We start from the raw sequence: 21,760 nt of genomic DNA on the forward strand, positions 1-21,760 counted from the left end.
AACTTCCTTTGGTGTAAAGTGAACCAACATAATTAAGGAGACTCGACTAAAACACTTACCTCTCGTCCTTATTTATTTCACACATAGTAACTTTAAATATAACTCTCTTTCTTTTTTCTTTTTTTTTTCTTTTTCACTTTTTTTTTTCTCTTTTTTTTTTTTTCATATATAACAATTTTTTTTTTCCAGTAACAGTAGTGGTCGTGCAATGTCGGTTCACTTAAGCTTTCAATCCAACCCATGTAGCGAGCTTTAGGTCAATGACTCCCAAACCACTAGGGCTTTAGGGCACTAGGTGTAGAACACCCCTAAGGACTTATTAACCCGAGCTGAAAAGGCTACGAAACCAACTAACCACCCTGCCTCATGCCAAAACTCTACCGTTTGACGCGAGAATCACTGCTGATTAGGCAGGACTGGCCCGGTTACTAGGCAAAACCTCGGGTGAGACAATTATTACTTTTTTCATAATAATAACTTACTTTACTTAAAACAAAAATTAAAAATTAAAAATAAACTTAGACTAAAAGCAAGTATTTCAATCTCACTCCCCACTAACCATGTTGGTGTGATGTGCAAAGTTCAAAGTATAATTCATGAATTAGTGTCTAAGCAACGATAAATAGAAAAGACTCTAATGTGGGATTAATCTTTACCATGTCCATTTGTTCTAACGTTTAAAATAATCTATGGATATTAACTTAGCAAGAATGAAAATTTTTAAACTGCACAAAATTAAAAGACCTAAAATGTTATTTTCCCACCCCCAAACTTATATCACACTTTGTCCTCAAGGTGTGGAAACTAAAATAAAAGAAACTAAAAAAAACAAAACAATAAAATAAAACACAAAAAAAACTATTACTAAAAAGAACCAAGAAACGAAAAGAAGAAAATAAAATGAAATATATATATATATATATATATATAATAAAATGAAAAGAAAAGAAAGAACAAAACCTGGCAACACTCCAGAATGGGGCGTGCAGCATCAGGCTGCCTTGTATTTGAAACCAGCAGGGCCTCACGTGGCCCATCATGGCCTGACAAACATATGGCCTCGAGCACCATACACAAACATTGGATTCCTGGGAATTGAACGGGATCCAACTGGCGTGCAATTTGAAATTTAATTATTATTTTTTTTTTTTTTGACTGACCTCGAGCACCGAGCCGACGTACTCTCTTCGTTTGATTAAACCAAGAGCCAAACGGCTCTTTATTTCCCCCTTGCAAAACAGCTGTCTCGGACAAACCAGAAAAATGCCAGATTTGTACACGTGTTGCGCATCCGTGTTACCACTCATTAGGATTCCAAATAAAAGGTGCAGATCAACCCATTTGCCCATATCTCTCTCTTGCTCTCAGATCCCATTTTTCTAAAATGAAAGGACCTCTCTGTCTCTCACATTTTTCTCTCCTTTCCTCAAATCATCTCTGCATCTTTTCTTCATTGCTCTAAAAAAAAACGCAGGATCCTTCTTCCTCCCATTTTTTTTTCCGCATGTCTCTCGGAACTCTACCCATGTACCTCGACGCAACCCCGTAGCCTGCGCCACGCAACCACACTCTGTTCTGGTGTAATCCATCTGATGATTTTTTTTTTTTCTACTGATCTCTGAGTACTGGTTGATCACCATGGTCTGTGTATATTAGGAAGGTGCCAAAGTCCATGACTTGAAAGCTCTGCAACGGCAATGACGAGGAACAACAGCAAAAACTGCAGATCCGGTTCCGGCGAAGGTAAAAATTCTTGTACTCCGTACTGCCTAATCTCATGAATGTAGAGGAATTTATGATGAATTGATGATGAATGTGTTGGGGGAATAAATGTTGATTGCACCCCCTTAGTTGGGATTAGGCCGAATCAGTTCTGAATGCAACCTGCAATAAAAAACCTAATTAGATAAGTAAAGAAAAATAACAAGAATTGAAAACTGCAATTTTTTTTTTCAATTTTCTGATTTTTTTATTTTTGTGATTTTTGTAATTAGGAATAAAAACAGGAAAATAAAATAAACGAAATAAAAAGAAAAGAGTTAGAAAAATTGGGTTGCCTCCCAATTAGCGCTTTAGTTAACGTCTATAGCTAGACGTAGAGGGAAGAATTGAAAATCACGTCACTTGTTCCCTTCGAGTTAACCATTTCTTGATAGCATCATACGGCAACAGTAGGTATGGAATGAGTTGTTGTTTATCAGTGGTTGAATTCTTCGTAAGTGCACTTCTATGTGAATGAATCTTTGTGATCAAATAAGGTTGTTTTCAGTGAGGTTTATGTTTCCGTCGAGCTGCCTTGAACCTTGTATTGAACACCCACAACCTCTGCACTGGCAGAATTTCTCTATGAGGAATTTGGCTGTCACGGAATTGATCCTGATTTTCTTTAAATTTGATGAATTGCGACGTCTGCATGTCCAATTCAGCAACCAAAATTTTCTGATCAGTAGCCTGTTTCTCTGAATCCAAAATGGTCAGAGTAGTCAAAAGTTGATCATGTGATGTCTGATGTACTGATTTTGAATGAATAGCTTCTAACATATCAATTCTTGTGCATTCTTGCAGCCCTGCTGGGAAGGGTTCTGGTGGCACATATACTTGGGGAGGAAAAGATTGTGGGGAAATTGTTTCACGATCAGCATGTGGTGTTTCCTCATTTGGACGTGAATAACAGACAGATGGCTCCTCAGTTCCTGCATCAACCTCTTGATCATCATAGCTTTTCCCACGGTTTACTGCTTGAATTTGAAATCCTTCATTTGTTATTTCAATGTATAAGTCAGTTAATTCCAACAATTTAGCAAGCTTGTCCTCCACCGAAAGCTCTTGTGGCACATTAAGCTGCTCGAAATATTGCCCAAGATGCTCTTTCAAACTTTTAGTGTAGAACTCTGAATGGGGATTATTCCAGTTCCATTTTGAATCGATTCTCATATATATATACTCTTGGACATAATCTGGAAAATATTTCCTCTCAGGACATTGTAAAATATCATGGGTCCTTGAGTTGCAAAGAGCACAAACTGTTGGCTTAAATCCATAATAACCCTTTTCTGCTAATGACACCCAAAGAGGTGGTCCACCGGGTGTTAGATTGAATTCAGGGGGCACTGCAAATTCCATTGTTGCATTGCTAAAAAAAAAACAAATTGTAACTTACCAACCAAACAAAATCAGCAATTAAATAAAAAGATATATACAAAAATAATTAACCAAGAGTTGTAATCTGAGAAAAATAAAACAAAAACGAAAATTAAATTTTTTTTGTTTTTTAGATATGTATAAACAGCAATAATGAATTGAAAATCTGATTAGTAGGAATTATTTTAAATAATCCCCCGCAACGGCGCCATTTTCTTGATAGGAATTTTTAGTACTCATGTGAACGGGTTTAAATCTCATATTTTACTTGCAAGAATCACAAGGTTATTGTAGTATAAACGGATTTCGCAAGGTCATCTCCACAGGGATTATTAAATAATTCGAAACTAATCAGATTCCAATTAATTATTGTAAAGTAGAAACTTAGATGATTGATTTTATAACCTACTTAAATTAAAAACGAATTTAACTATTAAAGATAAGACAATCTGCAATATTAAAACTAGAGAGAAAAGAAAACAGTTTTGGGAGAAATCAAATTAAGAAAGCACTAGAGTTCCACCATCACCTAGCAATTCTATGAATTTTTACCCATTACTTATGATCTATACATGCCACTTTGAAGGTTAGATTTTCCTAATTCATATTCTACTTGGAACCTCCAACATAGAACGTATATCTAACATGCAGCCCGTCCGGACGTTCGGATCAAATCTGAACATGAAAGACTCATTATGCTTTATGAAAATCCTTTGAAAAACCATGCAATCCTTAAGACGTGATATTCATCTTAAGTGAAATTACAATTATTAATCACAAGAAGCCAACGTCAATTTCAGGGAACCTTCCGACCAAAATTGCATTAAATTACTTTTCTAAAAATCCTAATGGTGATCAGGCATTAAAACAATTAGATAGTTTTTATCTCGGTGATTAACAATTCAAAGTACGCATGCAATCAATCATAAGCAATTAAATAAAAATCACATATTCATGCTAAGGCTCAAGGCTTCGCCCTAGCAATATAAATTAGTTCCGCATATTCATAATTGAAATCATAGAAATATCTATTAAGAAAAGGATTGAAAACACCTTCAAGTAGAAAATCTTCAAAACCCTAGCACTTCTCTCTGTCTCTAATATTGCATAAAAATAAAACGTCCTCCAACTGGAATTACTCCAAAATTCGTCCATTTGGTCCTGTTTTGCTCCAGAGGAAGTCGAAAGTCCTATATTGAAAATACAATTCAAAGTATCAAAATTCTTCCAATATATTAACCAAAATATACTAAGATTAGGGTAAAATATATAATATAAAATCTACTCATCATATATCATGTTGACTAATTATGGAAAGGCTGAAATTTATGAGGAGGCCAGAGCTCATAACAACAGTGACAGATGAATGAAGGCAATGGAGTCAGAGATGGATTCCTTATTAAATAATGATACCTATGAGCTGGTAGAGCTTCCAAAGGGAAGAAAAGCATTGAAAAACAAGTGGGTGTTCAAATTGAAAAGAGACAACAACATGACAAGGTACAAGGCTCGTTTGGTTGTCAAAGGTTTTGGTCAAAAGAAAGGAGTTGACTTTGATGAGATTTTCTTACTGGTGGTGAAGATGACTTCCATTCGAGTTATCCTTGGTATGGCCGCAAGCATGGATCTTGAACTCGAGCAGTTAGATGTTAAAACTGCATTTCTTCATGGCAATTTAGAAGAGGAGATATATATGGAGCAACCCAAAGGCTTTGAAGTCAAAGGTAAAGAAAATTTGGTGTGCAAGCTCAAGAAAAGCTTATATGGTCTTAAGCAGGCTCCGAGACAGTGGAATAAGAAGTTCAACTCATCCATGGTGAGTAATGGGTACAAGAGAACTCATGCTAATTCTTGTGTCTATATCAAACAATTTTTTGGAGGTAAATTCATCATTTTATTGCTTTATGTTGATGGCATGTTGATTGCCGGTCAAGATGCTTCTATGATTAAAAAGCTCAAAGAAGAGTTATCTAAATCCTTTGACATGAAGGACTTAGGGGTAGCCAAGTAGATTTTGGGCATGGAGATAATTTGTTATAGAAAATCCAAGAAGTTGTGGCTGTTGATAAGAGCATATTTATGCAACTGAGTTAGCTTGTTCTCTTGCATTTATGTTGTTATTTCTTAGTTAATTATGTATTTTAAGCTATTTTCGTGTGTTTGTAGGTCCATATGCCTTATAAAGCAATAAGATGCATTTTGGTGCATTTTGGAGCAGTTTTGGGCTTGGAATGAATAGCACATGCATGGAGCAAGGTGGATGGACGAAATTGAAGACTAAAGAGGCTAGGAATGTGTTAAAGAGAAAGAAGAATTAATGTAAGAAGGACAAAGAGCTCAGCCACAAAGGGGTGTCACTCCATCATTCACCATTCCATCATTGTTGTGCACCACCATTGCACTCTCTTTGGATTCCTATGTCGTGCATCATCATCCATGTTCCCTCCATTGACTCATTTGTTGCATCATTCCACTTCCTTTCCTTTGTCTACCATGTGCACAATATCCTTTCACCTCCTTGCACTCATTGATTCACCACTTACTCACCTTTCCACCCATGCCATGCATAATCACCCTTGTCCCCTCCATCATTTTAGATTTCATGCATCATTACATTGAATCATTGCACTCAATTGCTACACCATTCTTTGTTCCCTCCATCATTTTAGATTTCATGCATCATTACATTGAATCATTGCACTCAATTGCTACACCATTCTTTGTTCCCTCCATCATTTCAAATTTCATGCATTATTACATTGCATCATTGCACTCAATTGCTACACCACTCCATGTTCCCCTCCATTGCCATGCATTTCCTCTATAAAAGGAAGTGTGTGTAACAAAAATTTAGTTCATACTTAGTTAGATCATTCACCCCCATTTCAACACAACCTTCATCCAAACACATCCATTCATCTTCACATCCATTCCTCCATACAAACAAACCTTCAAACACTCACCAACACCTTGTGCCGTAGCAAAGGAAGGGAAGGAAGGTGGTTGGACGTGCTTGCTGTCCAACTTGGATCGTTGGAGCATTTAGGTGTTTTCTTTCTTTTGTTTCTAATGTTTAAATTCATTTCCTTTCGTTTTGTTGTAAATATGAGTGGCTAAACCTCTCTTGGCTAGGGGTGATTTCAAAGCCATGATTATGTGTGCAATATAATTTGATAAATTCCAGTTATGAACTCTTGAATCGTGAATGCAATTGGCTTAACTATTTGCTTGATAACTTATTTGTATTTGTTAATTAAGGGTCGACACTTAATTGGCATGCATAAATCCATTGCTAGAATAAAAGGAAGTTTCACATAATCGTTACAAACTTATATTCACATGTAGTGAAGGTTGCTTATAAACGATCGCGTTAAGTTCAATTCCTAGCATGAGTGACATGATGTCATAGTTGCAAGTGCTTTGTCAATGCTTATGATTTTCATTAAACGTAATGATCTTTGATTGTATCTCTATTATGATGTCATGTAGGGAACTTTAGAAGAATGTTTTGGGTTGTCGAATGATGTCATCCAATCCAATAAAACAAGGAAAATCTGAAAGTTAACTAGTGATGTCACGGTTAATTTGGAGCATTGTCGTTCATAATTCAATGAAGTAGTAATTGGAAATTAAGTTAGTTGCATACATGTCATGTGTGGAGAAAAAGCATCTAGCTATCCCATCCATCATCTTATTTCTCAAATTTGTTTTACAATCTGTCTAGTTTTTCATACTTGTTTGTTTGTTTCAACTTCGTCCAAAACTCAATCCCCCTTTACTTGAGTGTGTCTAATTAGTTAGAATTTGTTTTAATTTGCGTTTTTAAATGTTTTGATTCAAGTAAAAGTCAATTTTCGTCCAAAGTCATTCCTAGTGTCTAGTTTAAGTTTATTTAGTTGTTTTAAGCTGTTTTGAGTCTTGTGAGTCTTGTTAAGTGTTTTTAAATTTAGTTTTATGTTTTTGAGTCAGTTTAGAGGTTATTAGCAAGCCCTCCTAATCCCCAGTCCAGAACGATCCTTACTTGTACTTGTACTACAATTGTCAAAAGAGGGTTAAATTTGTGTGTTAAGATAATTTACGCATCAAGTTTTTGGCGCCGTTACTGGGGATTAGCAACTTTGCTAATCCCTTGTTATTTCTTTTTGTTTATTTTCATGTGTTTTTGTTCCTAGTTGATGACTTTACTTGTTTTCTTGTTTTAGGTGGTTTATGACTTGAAGTTCTCAACCTGTTCATAAGCACATCCTTGACTTTGACGACAATTTTGAACGAACTTTGAGACGAGCAAGGAATCAACAAGAACCTCAACCACCTCAACCGGCTTAGATTTTTGAAGAAGTACAAGACATGGCAGCGGACAATCGAACAATCAAGGAGCTTTCTGCTTCGGGATTGGACAATGCCGCACCACTTTGCATTCAATACCCAGTGGCTGCCCAAGGAAAGACCGATGACTTCGAATTAAAGTCCAGTTTATTGCACCATATTCCTAAGTTCCATAGGTTGTCCATGGAAGATCCTAATAAACATTTGAAGGAGTTCGAGGTTGTTTGTTCGAGCATGACCCTTGTGAATGTTGATGGGAGCATTCTGAAAATAAAGGCTTTTCCCTTTTCTCTCTTGGAAAAGGCTAAATATTGGTTGTATGAACTAGCCCCCGGAAATCTCACATCATGGGAGAGTATGAAACGGGCATTTTTGGAGAAGTTTTTCCCAACTTCTCGAGTCATTCTACTACGCAAAAGGATTAGTGGCATTCAGCAAAACCAAGGTGAATCATTTCCCACTTACTATGAACGTTTTAAAACCCTTGTTGCTTCATGTCCACAGCATCAAATGAAGGAGGAGCTTATTCTTCAATATTTCTACGAAAGGCTTCTACCAATAGAACGTCAGATGCTAGATGCCTCAGCGGGAGGAGCTTTGGTGGACAAAACACCCATGGCTGCCAGGACCTTAATTGCTAACTGTGCGTTGAATGCTCAACAATATGAAGGCGTTGGTCAAAAGGACATCCCATGGCAGCAACATGTTAATGAGGTAAGTGCTATTTCCGAACTTCAAAATCAAATGGCTAATCTTACTACTCTTCTTTCGCAGGTGGTTGAAATACCAAAGGTACAAAGTGTAGCTGCTTGTGGCGTGTGCTCAATGCAAGGACATCTCACGGATAAGTGCCCTCAATTGATCGAGAATGGAGGGTGGGAATCTGCTAATGCCGTAGATTTTCAAGGCCACAGTCAGCAACATAATGACCCCTATTCCAACACTTACAATCCAGGGTGGAAAGATCATCCAAATTTCAAGTGGAGAGAACCACAACAATCTGCCCAACAAGGAGGATTTCTGCCACAACCCCCTGGGATGTATCAAAGGCCATATGTACCCACTCAAGTTCAACCACAATCTACCCAAACCAACTCAGGTACATCCATGGATAATGATCAAATTGTTCAATTAATAACTTCTTTAGTGCAGAGGCAGCAAAATCAAAATAAAATAATGCTCAATCAAGCTAAGGAGGTGGATGAATTGAAGAAACAAATGGGCCAAATGGCGGAGTTCATGGGGCAAATCAAAGAGTAAGGCAAACTGCCTAGCACAACCGTTGTGAATCCAAGGGAAGGATTTGAATCCGTAAAGGCCATTACCTTGAAAAGTGGAAAAGAAGTTGGAACGGACCCCCAACCATCAAAATCTGCCCAAACGGAGGACGAGAAGCTGCAACAAGAGGAGGATGTCCAACACACACCCACGGCAAGGAAGGAAACAACCTTGCCGTGCACTTCTACACTCACTAATCCATCCAATCTGTCCACCACAGGTAAGAAAGGTTCCAACTCGGTTAATTATAATGTTATTCCACCAAATGCACCTTTCCCTCGCAGATTCATGCAAACACAAAATGAAGAAAGTGAAAAAGACATCCTTGAAACATTCATAAAAGTACAAGTCAATATTCCACTCTTAGATGCCATCAAACAAATCCCGAAGTACGCTAAGTTTTTAAAGAAGCTTTGCACAACAAGGAACCGGATTCGGGAGAAAGAGGTGGTACATGTGAATGAGAATGTCTCTGCAATGTTGCAAAGGAATCTGCCACCCAAATGCAAAGATCCAGGTAGTTTCACTATCCCTTGTTTTATTGGAAATATGAGGTTTAAACATGCTATGCTAGATCTAGGTGCATCAATTAATGTCATGCCATATTCTGTTTATGCATCTATGAATCTAGGAGAGCTTAAACATGATGGTGTTGTTATTCAACTAGCCAATCGATCTAATGCCTACCCGAAAGAAGTTTTGGAGGATGTTTTGGTGCAGGTAGACCATTTGATTTTTCCTGCAGATTTCTATGTGCTTGACATGGAGGATGCATCCCACTCTCCACCACCATCAATCTTACTTGGACGACCTTTCATGAAAACAGCTCAAACTAAGATTGATGTGGCCAAGGGAGCATTAACAATGGCATTTGGTGGTGATATGATTCACTTTAAAATTCCTGAATCTAATGTGAATCTTACTGATGTTCGTTTTTGTTTTGCCATTGATGTAGTTGAAAACATAGGACAAGAACCTTCAACACCAACCCAGAAAGATGAATTTCCAACCACCAACGAAGAGGAAATTGGAGTGGAGCACAAAGAACACACCACTAACCTCCAAATGCATAATCTGGCCGAAAACACATTTGGAAAATCTGTTTACAGTGCTGTCACTTCATTGCAGCACATTGATAAACCACCTATTCCAATTTCGATTCCCATTTTAACTAATAGGTTGTTACCTTGTATGGTGCAAGTCCCCAATTGAATCCAAGCTGGTGGGAATGATTACATTGACTTAGGGATGCTCAACGCCTCAATCGGGAAGGATTATTATCCCCTTCCATTCATAGAACCAATGTATGAGTATTTTGAGGAGAATGTCGTAGAGGACATACCACTCCATGCTGTGGGCCCTATTCAAGCTTAAATGGAAGTTTCGTCCGGCTAGAAGACGTTAAAGCAATCGCTTCTTGGGAGGCAACCCATGTATTAAAAAAAAAGGAAGATCTTTGAATCGCTCCACAATCAGTTTTATGTTTCTAAAAACCTTCCCTTTTATGCATTTTTATTTTGCCATGATTGTCATTTTTATTTGTTGCTTGTTTAATTGTTTTTGGTGTGGGTTTATTTTTTAAACATTGACAGATATGCAAGGTACTTTTACATTAAAATTTGTGAAAATGAACAGGAGGCAGAAAAATACAAGAGATAGCCTTCATAAAGGCTGCTTAGGAGAAGTCTCAGTAGTCGGCGAAGCCACAGAAGGAGGAGGTATCAGAGGTTGATCATTTGGAGCTTCATTACGCGGTACAGCCCCAGAGGACGAAGGCAAATGTTGTTGGAACAAACCTACAAACCTTTGATGATCAAGTAAAATCTGACCATTAGATTCCTGCATCTGGTCAATCTTCTTCTTCATGTTTGTAGCATAGTTGTGTGCAAGTCTGTGCAACTGTTTATTCTCATGCTTGAGCCCTCTAATCTCCTGTTTGAGACTCATCACTTCAGCCGCCAATGATTCAACTTGACGGGTTCGAGCAAATAGACGTTGGGCCATATTGGACACAGAACTTGCACACTGCACACTGAGAGCCAGAGAATCCTTAATAGCCAACTCATCAGATCGTTTGGAAAGTAGTCTATTATCTTTAGGAGTGACAAGGTTCCGGGCCACCACCGCAGCGGTCATATCATTTTTCATCACCGAATCCCCAACGATAAGAGGACCAGTAGGGGATATGAAGGATGGGCGCCATATGTTGTCTGGAGAAGGCATGGATGCCTCTTCACCAAGGTTTAAGTCAAAACGACGGTTAGAGGGGCCAGACATTTTCAAAGGTGTTGAAGAAAGAAAAGGTCGGACAAATCGAGATCTTAGAAGTGCAATGAAGGGAGTTTCTACAGGCGAAAATTCAAGTGTGCTTTGAAACGAACTGCGCGCCTCTATAAAAATCAGCACTCGACGGGATTTCAGAGATTGAAGAGGCGAGCTCAGAAATCGAAGAGGCGAGCTCAGAAATCGAAGAGGCCAATTCAAAAATTGAAGTGGCGCTAGCTTTCCTAAAAGCTGGGCTTGCTCAGAAACCACAGGCCAATCTTCTTTTCCAGATTTGTCCGCACTTCTCATATGCAACCTTTGCATGCAACGGAGCTCAGAACTTGAAGAGGCAAGCTCAGAACTCGAAGAGGCAAGCTCAGAAATCGGAGAGGCATCTGCTTTTCCAGACGTGTCAGCATCTGTCACATGCACACTCAGCTTTGCGGAAATCACGGGCAGTTTGTCGAATCGCCGATTCCAAATATCGAAGAGGCATTTGCTTTTCTAAACGTGTCAGCACCTATCACATGCACACTCAGCCTTGCGGAAATTACGGGCAATTTGTCAAAGATTTCTTGTGAAGTAAAAGACACGTGAAGTTTACTGTTAAATTATCTAACGGTTGCCGACAAGAGTGAAAGAATAGTACCGGTTATTAATTCCTATAAATGTCAACCTTCACCCTTCATTGCAAGGCAGACATACATAACCTTTCTTCATCTCCGAGAATGCCTTCCCAACGAAGCCTCTCGAGTCACTCAGTGTTCCTTATTCCTTAGGGTACCTCTGCAAACAACTCATCCAAAGCAAAAGTATTTCATATCATGAAGGTTGAAAGCAAGAGTATCTCATATCATGCTTTCTCCCTGTCCTTCTCCTTGTCGTTGTTTTCATCTGTGGGACAAGGAGAAAGAGAGCAATCAGCCAGCACTTGGTATCAATCTTTCGATCTGGAACCGACTGCCTGGAACCCCTTCCTGATTGCTTACCTAGCCTTGCTCTCGAGTACTCATCTTCAACATCTTATGCTTCCTCTTCGTCTACCACATCTGCTTGGGGAACAGATAAGGGAAGTGAAAATGATAACTCGAAGCATATGGAGATAATGTGCTAATTCATCCTCAACTAGGGACAAGGAGAAAGAAAGCAAATGGTGGGCACTTGGAAAGATTGAAGAAAGAAACAGACTATCACCTCTACCTCGTGCTTGCCTGTCGTACAGAAAAATGCAGACTGCACAACCAAGGAACTCTAATATTCCTCACTCAGAATTCCAAACCAGTTCGAGATCAAAGCTGTGGAAAGTCAACAAGATCATCTATCTCCAAAACCATATTTGCGTTTTTAAACTCTACTCTGTCTGGTTTTTACTTTGCTATACTTGTCATGTTTATTCGTTGTTTGTTTGTTTGCTTGTTTTTGTGTGAGTTTAGGCTTGAAACATTGAGGACAATGTTTGATTTAAATGTTGGGGGGGTAACCAAGTTGTTTTGCATAAAATTCGTAGGAGTTTATCACCCATTACTTCTAGTGTTGTTCCTTGCTGTTTGTAAGTATTTTTAAGCTATTTTGGAGTGTTTTAGTGTGTTTTGACATAAAAATCCGAAAATCTCATACAAATTTGAAAAATTGTTTTGAAAAACCCAAAAAGAGTTGTTTTTGTGTGTTTATTTGTGTCTTAGGGTACCTTCCAACAAAATGATAAGGATTTGGTTTTTAATTACATGACTGTTAAAGAGAGTTATAAACATGAATTAAAATTTGATTTACTCTCTAGTGTATGCTTGGTTGTGGTTATAATTTATGAATTCACATGAAATCATAAAGGAAAAATCAGTTTTTGTAACATGCTTGAAGGAAGGAACTCAAATCAACGTTACAACCTTGTGAGACTTGAGCCTAAACGTTTATTTGGAGAGTTAATAATCTGTGAATCATTGTTTTCTAAAGTCGTTGCATGATCTCATTATTCTTTGCTTGGTTGCTACTTAGAAGGCGTTTCATCATTTAGTTCCAAATGCTAGAACTCATGCCTATTTCATTCAAAGCATGCTATTGAGGACAGAATGTATGTGCCGAATAATGAGGAATTAAAGAAGGAAATTGTGGATGAAGCACATTGTTCGGCTTATGCGATGCATCCAAGAGGAACTAAGACGTACCATACCATTTGACCATTTTATTATTGGCTGGGTATGAAGAGGGAAATTGCAGAATATGTAAGTTGGTTTATTGTTTGCCAACAAGTCAAAGCAGAAAGAAAGAAGCCTTTTGGACGGATACAACCACTTCCTGTTCCTCAGTGGAAATGGGAAAATATAACTATGGATTTTGTGTACAAGCTTCCATGTACACAAAATGGATTTGATGGCATTTGGGTGATTGTAGATCGGCTTACTAAGTCAGCACACTTCATTCCAGTGAGAGAAAAGTATCATCTGAATAAATTGGCTAAGTTGTTCATCACGAAGATTGTGAAGTATCATGGAGTTCTAGTGAATATTATTTCTGATCGAGATCTAAGATTTACTTCTAAGTTTTGGATAGCTTTTCAGGAAGCTCTTGGTACGAAACTACTTTACAGCATTGTTTATCATCCTTAAACCAATGGACAATCAGAGAGGACTATTTAGATGTTAGAGGATATGCTGAGATCTTCGGTGTTACAGTTTGGAGATTCTTGGCATGATCGCCTAGACTTGATGGAACTTGCCTACAATAATAGTTTTCATTCGAGCATTGGTATGTTACCATTTGAGGCACTTTATGGTAGAGCTTGTCGTACGCCATTGTGTTGGTCAGAGGTTAGCGAAAGAGTGCTAGAGGGTCCAGAGATTGTGGATGAAACTACTCAAAATGTTCAGGTGATTAAGTCTAACCTGAAAGCGGCCCAGGATCGACAAAAGAGTTTAGCAGATAGACATGCTACTGATCGAGTATATGATGTGGGTAATTTGGTATTCTTGAAATTGTCACCTTGGAGAGGTGTAGTGCGGTTTGGAAAGAAAGGCAAGCTAAGTCCTAGGTACATAGGACCTTATGAGATCACTGAAAGGATTGGTGAAGTTGCTTATAGATTGGAGTTGCCTCCGGAGTTATCTAAGGTACATAATGTGTTTCATGTCTCGATGCTTCGACATTATGTTTTAGATCCTTCACATGTGATTCCTCCTCAACCTTTGGAGATTAATCCAAATTTGACATATGATGAGGAACCAGAGACTATCTTGGATTGGAAAGACAAGGTTCTAAGGAATAAGACAGTGAGCTTGGTAAAAGTGTTGTGGAGGAACCACTCAGTAGAAGAAGCCACTTGGGAGACAGAAGATCGAATGAGAGAGATGTATCCGAGGTTGTTTTATGAATATTAGTGGATTGAGTGTTGTATGAATTTCGAGGATGAAATTCTAAAAGGAGGGTAGATTGTCACAACCCGTCCCGGAATTTCATATTCGTTGATATGAAATGATGGAATTGCCCTTAACGGTTGCTAAGGTACGTGTAACATGTCAATTGATAAATGTATACTCTCCTTGTATTCTTGGAAAAAATTTAAATAGATTAAATTGGTATTCAATTTGTGTGGCTAAGGACTTAAGAAATTGGGATTCTGATTGTTTTGGATGGACCACACACACACGGGACAAACATTCATCTCGTGCTCTCTCTCTCTCTCTTCCTTCTCAGTTTCTCTTTCTCTCTTCCTCTCGAAACCGTACGGACACATTCACCCACGATCATCCAACCACGGATCGAAGGTTTCAAGAGCACCATTGTACTCGTAAGGACCCTACGAACTTACCCATACCCATTTCAGGTAAGAAATCCTTCGATTTCACGTTGAAAACCCAAGGTCCGATTTGAGTACTGTTAACAAACTTTGTAATGGTTGGTTTTTAGGACAATCCAAGCTCACAGTGAGCTTTAGGAGGTTCTCACAAAGCTCCGGGACGTTCTTTTGAAGGTTTTGGACGACGGGATCACAAGGTTCGAAGGTGGCCGGTTTTGGGTGAAATTTCCCAACGTGATTTCGAAGGATTTGGAAGTTTTTAAAGGTATAGCCTTCTTCCTCTCGTTATTTCTGAAGTTTTGGTGAAAATTTCATGGAAAATGGTTGAGAATCGAGCGAGAAAAGGTCAATTACAGGTCTGCCCAGTTTCCGGCGCCGGCGAGTTTTTCGGCGTCTGGAGGAAGGAGATGACGCACGTGGGGGGTGCGTGGACCCGTGCCTATCCCGGCGCGTGGGGGCGCGTGGCAGGTCCAAAAATTATTTTAAAAATACCTCGACGTTCGTGACGTCGAGTAGGTCACTGTGGTATATTCGTATACCCAAATTGAGCATCGTATGAGAAGTTATTACACATTGTCGGTTATGTGCTTTAAATAACGTTTTTATAGTTGTTTTGCATATAAGTGATACCTATCCCGATGACAAGCGCATTCAAGGACGTCACGGGGGTTACGACCCTTCGACATACCAGTGAGTGGGTAGTATTTTCTGTATTTACCTATATAGTATTGATTTTTCCCAGAAATTGAATTTAAATGAAAGTATGTTTTAAAATGCCATGCATACATTATATGAATTGATAATTGATGCATATATATATGTGAAATGGTGTTGTGGACGCACAGGTGAGTATCAGGTGAGTTTTATGTTAATCATGTGATTTATTGTGATGTGAATTGTATTGGAAGCTCAAACCTGCACCCTTGGTGTTAGTGCTTATATTATTCACCCCGCACCACACGCTCACCTTGGATCCAAGTAGGTGCATGTCGTACAGACCATTAGAGGGTTCCAACATGTCGTACAGACCATGAGAGGTGGTTCTGACTTATAGGTGATTTTAGATTATTATACAGCTGTTGATGAGAAAAGCACTAGAGCGTATTCTTACACCTTTCTTATCGTACAGACTACTTCAAGTAGTTCCGATTCATGTGCAGAGTAGCGACGTACAGGTCACTGCGGTGACTCTGGTTGGATTGGATATTAAGCTATAGAATTAACCGTACATGACCAACTGCAGGGTCTCCGGTTGATTCCTTATTTCACCTGTGATAATGTTGCATCATTAGTCTGTTATTGACGCTTATAGCATGGCATACTTTCTGGTTTTTGATAAAGATTGGTGATTTGAGATATTTGAAGAATTATATGCATATTATGTTATTTTCTGGGAAAGTATACAGGTTTTACAGCGAGGGGTTAGAAATGTTATTAAATGAAGTGTTTTCAAAAAGCTTTGTTTTACTGACCCACTCAATTTTGTTTTGCGCCCCTCCCAGTTCTAATTAGCGGTGTTGGTGGCTCACGAGGATTTCCACGGCGTACTGACAGACTACATAAATGTAGGACTCACCTGCGGGTGTTGTAATTTTGGTTATAGTCCTACTTGACTGCACCTAGTACTTATGCTCTGAATATGTGTGTTTCACACTTAAACTCACTCTAGTATGCTAGTTGGTTATTATTGCTAGTATTTGGTTTTTATTTCTTCGTATTGCTCTTATCTATTGCTTCTGCGTCACACTTTTGGTTACGTCACACCCACTTGATGGCCAGCACGCCTTGATTCTAGGATCAGGGTGTGTCAACGGACATTTGTACGGAAGTTATTTTCATTAATGTGATAATTCTTGAGTTGACAATTGGATACTAGGGTATGGCAATTAGTGGTGGAATCAAAGTCTTAGTGTTTTCTTACATTTGTTCTCAATCATATTTCTGTTTAATCATTGTTAATTTTAATTATTCTTCGATACAAACCCAATCTTTATTTCAAATCATTAAGTAATAATTATAGGATTAAATTGTTAAATCAACTCTGGTGGATTCAATCTCGTATTTACATATTTCCACTACAACTGATTCATGCACTTGCGAGTAAATTTGGTTTGAATTAATCTATTTCTTAGGTTAGTTTAAATTCACATAAGTTAGTTTGTATAATTAGTCACTCAGGACCAAGTGGTGTAATTACGGAATAGGACGTACAAGGTATGGGTGTTTAGTTACAGGGATTAACGGGTATAAATGAAGCATTGCACTCTACATCGTTATTAGTAATGATTTGATACTTGATTATATGATGTCGTTACACTCAATTTAATATTGTCATTTTATTGTAACAAAGTAATGTCCCTATTAAGCTTCTGAAGCTGTGACAGCCCGTCCCGGATTATTTTTATCGACAGTGTGATATGCTTTTAGAGGTGGACCAATATGTTAAGTTCCAAAATTTTTGGACTCAATTAGAAGTTAGACTTTTGTTGGTTTTGGTTGGTGACAAGCTGGACCACACCCTCACACACGCACACCACTCTCGTGTACCCTCTCTCAGATTTTCTTGCCATTTCCATACAACTTGTACGGACAACCCTCAAAACCCTTTCAAACATCACGGATCGAGGTCGTGAATGGTGTTTTTGGACTCCTTGCAAGCTTAGGAGTCGAATGGTGGTTGTGGTTGGACGTGAAAACCTCAGAAACCTTTGAAACCAAAATTCCCGATTTGGTTACTATTCATGCAATCGTGATCGTGGACTTTTCTTCGAGTTTTAAGGTTCTAGGGAGTTTTAGGACGTCTTCACGAAGCTCGGGGAGTACTTTTGAAGTGTTTTGGACGTTGGGAAGCTCGAGTTCATCGAGTTGCAAAGGCTGCCGGAGTGTTCGAGGTTTCTCTGGCAAGATTCCATGGATTTCAAGGTTTGAAAGTGGCAAGAATGTGTTCTACTCACTCTAAGCTTCATTTTGAGACAAATTTCATGAATTTTGGTTAAGAAATGAAGAAGATATGAAGTTTTAAAGTTTTTCCAGAAACCGGAGAAAATTCAAGTTGCAGACGGCGGCGACCGGCAAGGCTACCGGAGAAGGAGAAGAATATTCCGTCAAAGTTGACAAAATATTCTAACAGCATCAGGTAACGTCGTTAAATTCTGTTAAGGTTTTAACGGAATATTCCAAACGGCAGTTAAGTTTCCGTCAGGGTTGGCTGCCCGTGGGGCGCGTTTGGCCGTGCCCTTGCCGGCGCATGGCGGCGCGTGGGTGGTCCAAAAATTATTTTAAAAATATGGGGATGTTCATGAGGTTGAGTAGATCACGTTGGTATATTCAAACACCCAATTTGAGCATTGTATGAGAAGTTATTTCCTAGTTTTGTGTATGTGCTTTAATTAACGTTTATTTAGTTATTTACAATATAGGTGAGACCTATCCAGAGGACGAGTGTCATCAATCGAGGCTTGGGGGCTACGACCCTTCGACATATCAGTGAGTGGGCTTTTGGTTTTTCCGTATATACCTATATACTTAAGATTTTTCCCAGAAAATGAATTTGAATGATTATACGTTTTGAAATGCCATGCAAAGTATCTGCCTATTTTATCTATGCATTAGTAGTTGTATATATTTATGATTGGTGTTACGGATGCACAGGTAATTTCATAAATTAAAGATATGAGATTACTTTAGTTATGCGAGATATGATGTGATGCACTGAGAGCTCATAAACCTGCACCCAAGTGTTAGTGCTCCCGCCCAGAGTTAGGGCATAGTCCTTCACATGATGTTCACCTCCCGCACCATATGCTCACCTTGGATCCAAGTTAGGTGCACAGGCTTGTCATATAGACCATTATAGGTGGTTCCGACTCGTAGGTGACCTGCGATCATTCGCACAGTCTTCACGTGATCATTACACTAGAGCATATTTATTTTACACCTAGTTTTGTCGTACATACCACTTTAGGTGGTTCCGACTAGTGTGCAGGATTTGATATGATTGAGATTGGTTATGAGCTATAGACTCAACCGTACAGGTCATGTTAGGTGGAGTTGGCTGATATGATATCCGGTATTGATATATTTTAACTGAATTACTTATGGCATTTCATTGAGATACTTGGGCATGGTATGTTTCTATGGATTTTCATCCTGAACATGATTTTTGATATAGGATATATTATATTTTCTGGGACATTATACAGGTTTTACGGCGAGGGGTTAGAACTTTTGAGAACTGAAATGATTTTGAAAAGCTTTGTTTTTGCCCACTCACACTTTCTGTTTTGCGCCTCTCCAGGTTTTAGGTTGAAGTGCTTTAGTGGCTCACGGGGATTTCGACGGTGGTTCTGACAGAACATCACAAATGTAGGATCACCTTTAGGTGTTGTATAATTAGTACATGTCTAGTCGGACTGCACTTAGGCTATTTATGCTCTGATTGTGTATTTCACACTTAATCTCGCACTAGCACCTTATCTTAGCTAGTACTTTTAGTAGTTTGGTTTTTATTCACTCGTATTTCTCTATATCAATTTTGCTTCTGCACTGTGCACATGGTTATGTCACTCTCACGTGACGGCCAGCACGCCCTGGCTTAGGTTGGGGTGTGTCAGAAGCTCACCCCTCTATTGTTATGTAGGTTTACGAACTTAGTAAAAATGGTAGACACAGGATGCGATCAAATTAAATGTGAGGCTAGAGAATGTAATTATTTATTTAGCCTTGTAACAAATTATAAGTTTTTATAAGTGGAATTTAATTTTTTTTCCGCCCCGTAATTTCTTTTTATTTATTTAGTTTTTAGTTTGCGCGTCGGGCGCGGAATTCATTTTTCCACCGTGGGTCCAGGGCGTGACAGTAATAGCCATCTCTACATAATCCCCTAAGGAGTATTGTCCCTATGATCTTGTCCTGAACCCAAAAAGAAAGTTCATCACATATAAACTTGCATTTATTATCCTTGTAGAGTTAATAAATTGAGAGCAAATGTTGTGATAATGCTAGTAATAGCTAAACCTGCATGCAGTGATTTGGTGTCATTGCCTTGATATTGATTCTAGCTCAAGATTAGCAAGCTTGTATGTCATATGAGAAGTTGCTCTAGTGTCAGCAATCCAAAACGGTTCTGGTGGAGCTGACAGTGATGATTGAGAGAAGGTGTAGGAGGCTTTCCTTGATATACAAAGTTTCCTCTGTGATAACATTGGATGGTTGTGTGCCCGAATTTCCAGCGTACCTAACATTGAATAGGAGATGATGAACCATTTATGGAATTGGTATGCCTTTGAAAGTAATCAGTTGCAATCTTGAGCCTGAATTGTAGTTAAATTTGCCTCTGGCTTTGCCCCTATAGTTGGAGCCTCTGTAGCCACCATTGTAACCACCGCTGTAATTCTGTAACCTATTATTGTAATTCTATGACCCATTATTGTAGCCCTTTTGATTACTAGAGTAGAAACCTTGAGTGTTTGAACCATTATTCTGATGATATCCACTCCCAGAAGAAAAAGCAAAATCTCTTCAATCTGTAGGATGAGAATCAAGAACCAAAGCTTTTTCGTTTGATAACAAAGTAATTGCAACCATGGCAGTGCCAAAAGGCATAGCAATTTCCAAAGACCGATTGATAGTTGCTTCTTCAGCAAGCAACTGAGAACAAAAATCTTCAATGGATATACTATTTTCTCTTCCTCTGATAACACATCTAAAGGTGTTATATTCTATAGTGAGTCCTTTGAGAGAAAGAATGATTATATCATCTTCGAAAACAACTCCAACTGCTGCAAGATGGTCCCTTTCATCTTTATTTTTATGCATATACTTAGAAACTGAATTAGACCCATTTTTAATGTTCTGCAGCTCAGTCTTCAACTGAAAGATACTAGCTTTAGTCACAGACGTGAACCTTTCTTTGAGATTCACCCACATTTCATTAGAACTTGTACTATCAATGATGCAGGATACTGCAATGGATATGGTTCTAAAAAATGTAAGGCGCTAGCCGGATGGTGGGTTGGGGCCTAGCGCTTAGGAGCCTTGGCGGATTTAAGTAAAATTATAATATATTATATAATCAAGTGCTTATTTACACTTAAAAAATGTACTTATATTAGAAATTTTGGTTTATTATTTTAATTAAGTTTATGATTTAACATACAACATACAAAATATCAAACTTTTTACTTTAGTATCTTAGTAATTTGATGGTATAAGATGAAAATTCAAGTGATTATGAGTCCGTAATTCTTCCTAAAATGTTTCTAAGAGTACTTATAAATTTATGGTAAATTTAAAAAAAAAATCGTTTGAACATAGATTTTTTGGCTGAGTGGTGGAGACATATAAGACATGTGGAGGCACCACACCTCCCAATCTTTTTTCGTGATTTGTACCACCGCCTAATTCATAAGTATTTATTAATTAAGATGATATGTGGCAGAGCCTTATTGGATACACTTTTACAAAAGAAGGCACTTGGAACAGGAGAGAGGAAATGAGGCTTTTCCTCTGCAGATTAAGCCAGAAGACAAAATTGCAATTATAACTCACTTCTCCGACTTTTGAACCATGCCCAGATCGCCTAGGCTTCTCAGCGCCTACCTACTCGCCATAGTCACCCACCTAATTTCTTCCTCGATTTGCCTTCCGACTTGGGCTTAATCTCGACAGCTGACCACCGTGCAACGCCTATGCACCGCCTAGGCCGATTTTTAGAACACCGGCAGCGGATGACATAGTTGATAGGAGCATATTTATGCGACTTAGTTGGCTTGTTCTTGTGCATTTATGTCGTGTTTCCTTAGTTATTTTAATGTTTAAAGTCATTTTCGTGTGTTTTCAGACTCTAAGTACAAAGTATGCAAGAAGATGCATTTTGGAGGCCTTTGGAGCATGTTTCGGGCTTGGAATGGATAGCAAATGCATGGGCCAAGTGGATGGACGAATTTGAGAACTAAAGAG

The 21,760-nt window shown here is 38.5% G+C and overlaps 1 long non-coding RNA gene across 1 annotated transcript; it reads left to right on the forward strand.

The window, feature by feature from the left end:
- The first annotated feature begins 1,410 nt into the window (after positions 1-1,410).
- Positions 1,411-2,965, forward strand: LOC139190625 (uncharacterized). The gene is made up of 2 exons (XR_011574953.1): positions 1,411-1,743; positions 2,566-2,965. It is a non-coding gene; the product is annotated as an uncharacterized lncRNA (long non-coding RNA).
- Positions 2,966-21,760: the final 18,795 nt, after the last annotated feature.

This window comes from Malus domestica, chromosome 13, assembly GCF_042453785.1.
Source record: "Malus domestica chromosome 13, GDT2T_hap1".
In the NCBI taxonomy this organism is placed as follows: Eukaryota; Viridiplantae; Streptophyta; class Magnoliopsida; order Rosales; family Rosaceae; genus Malus; species Malus domestica.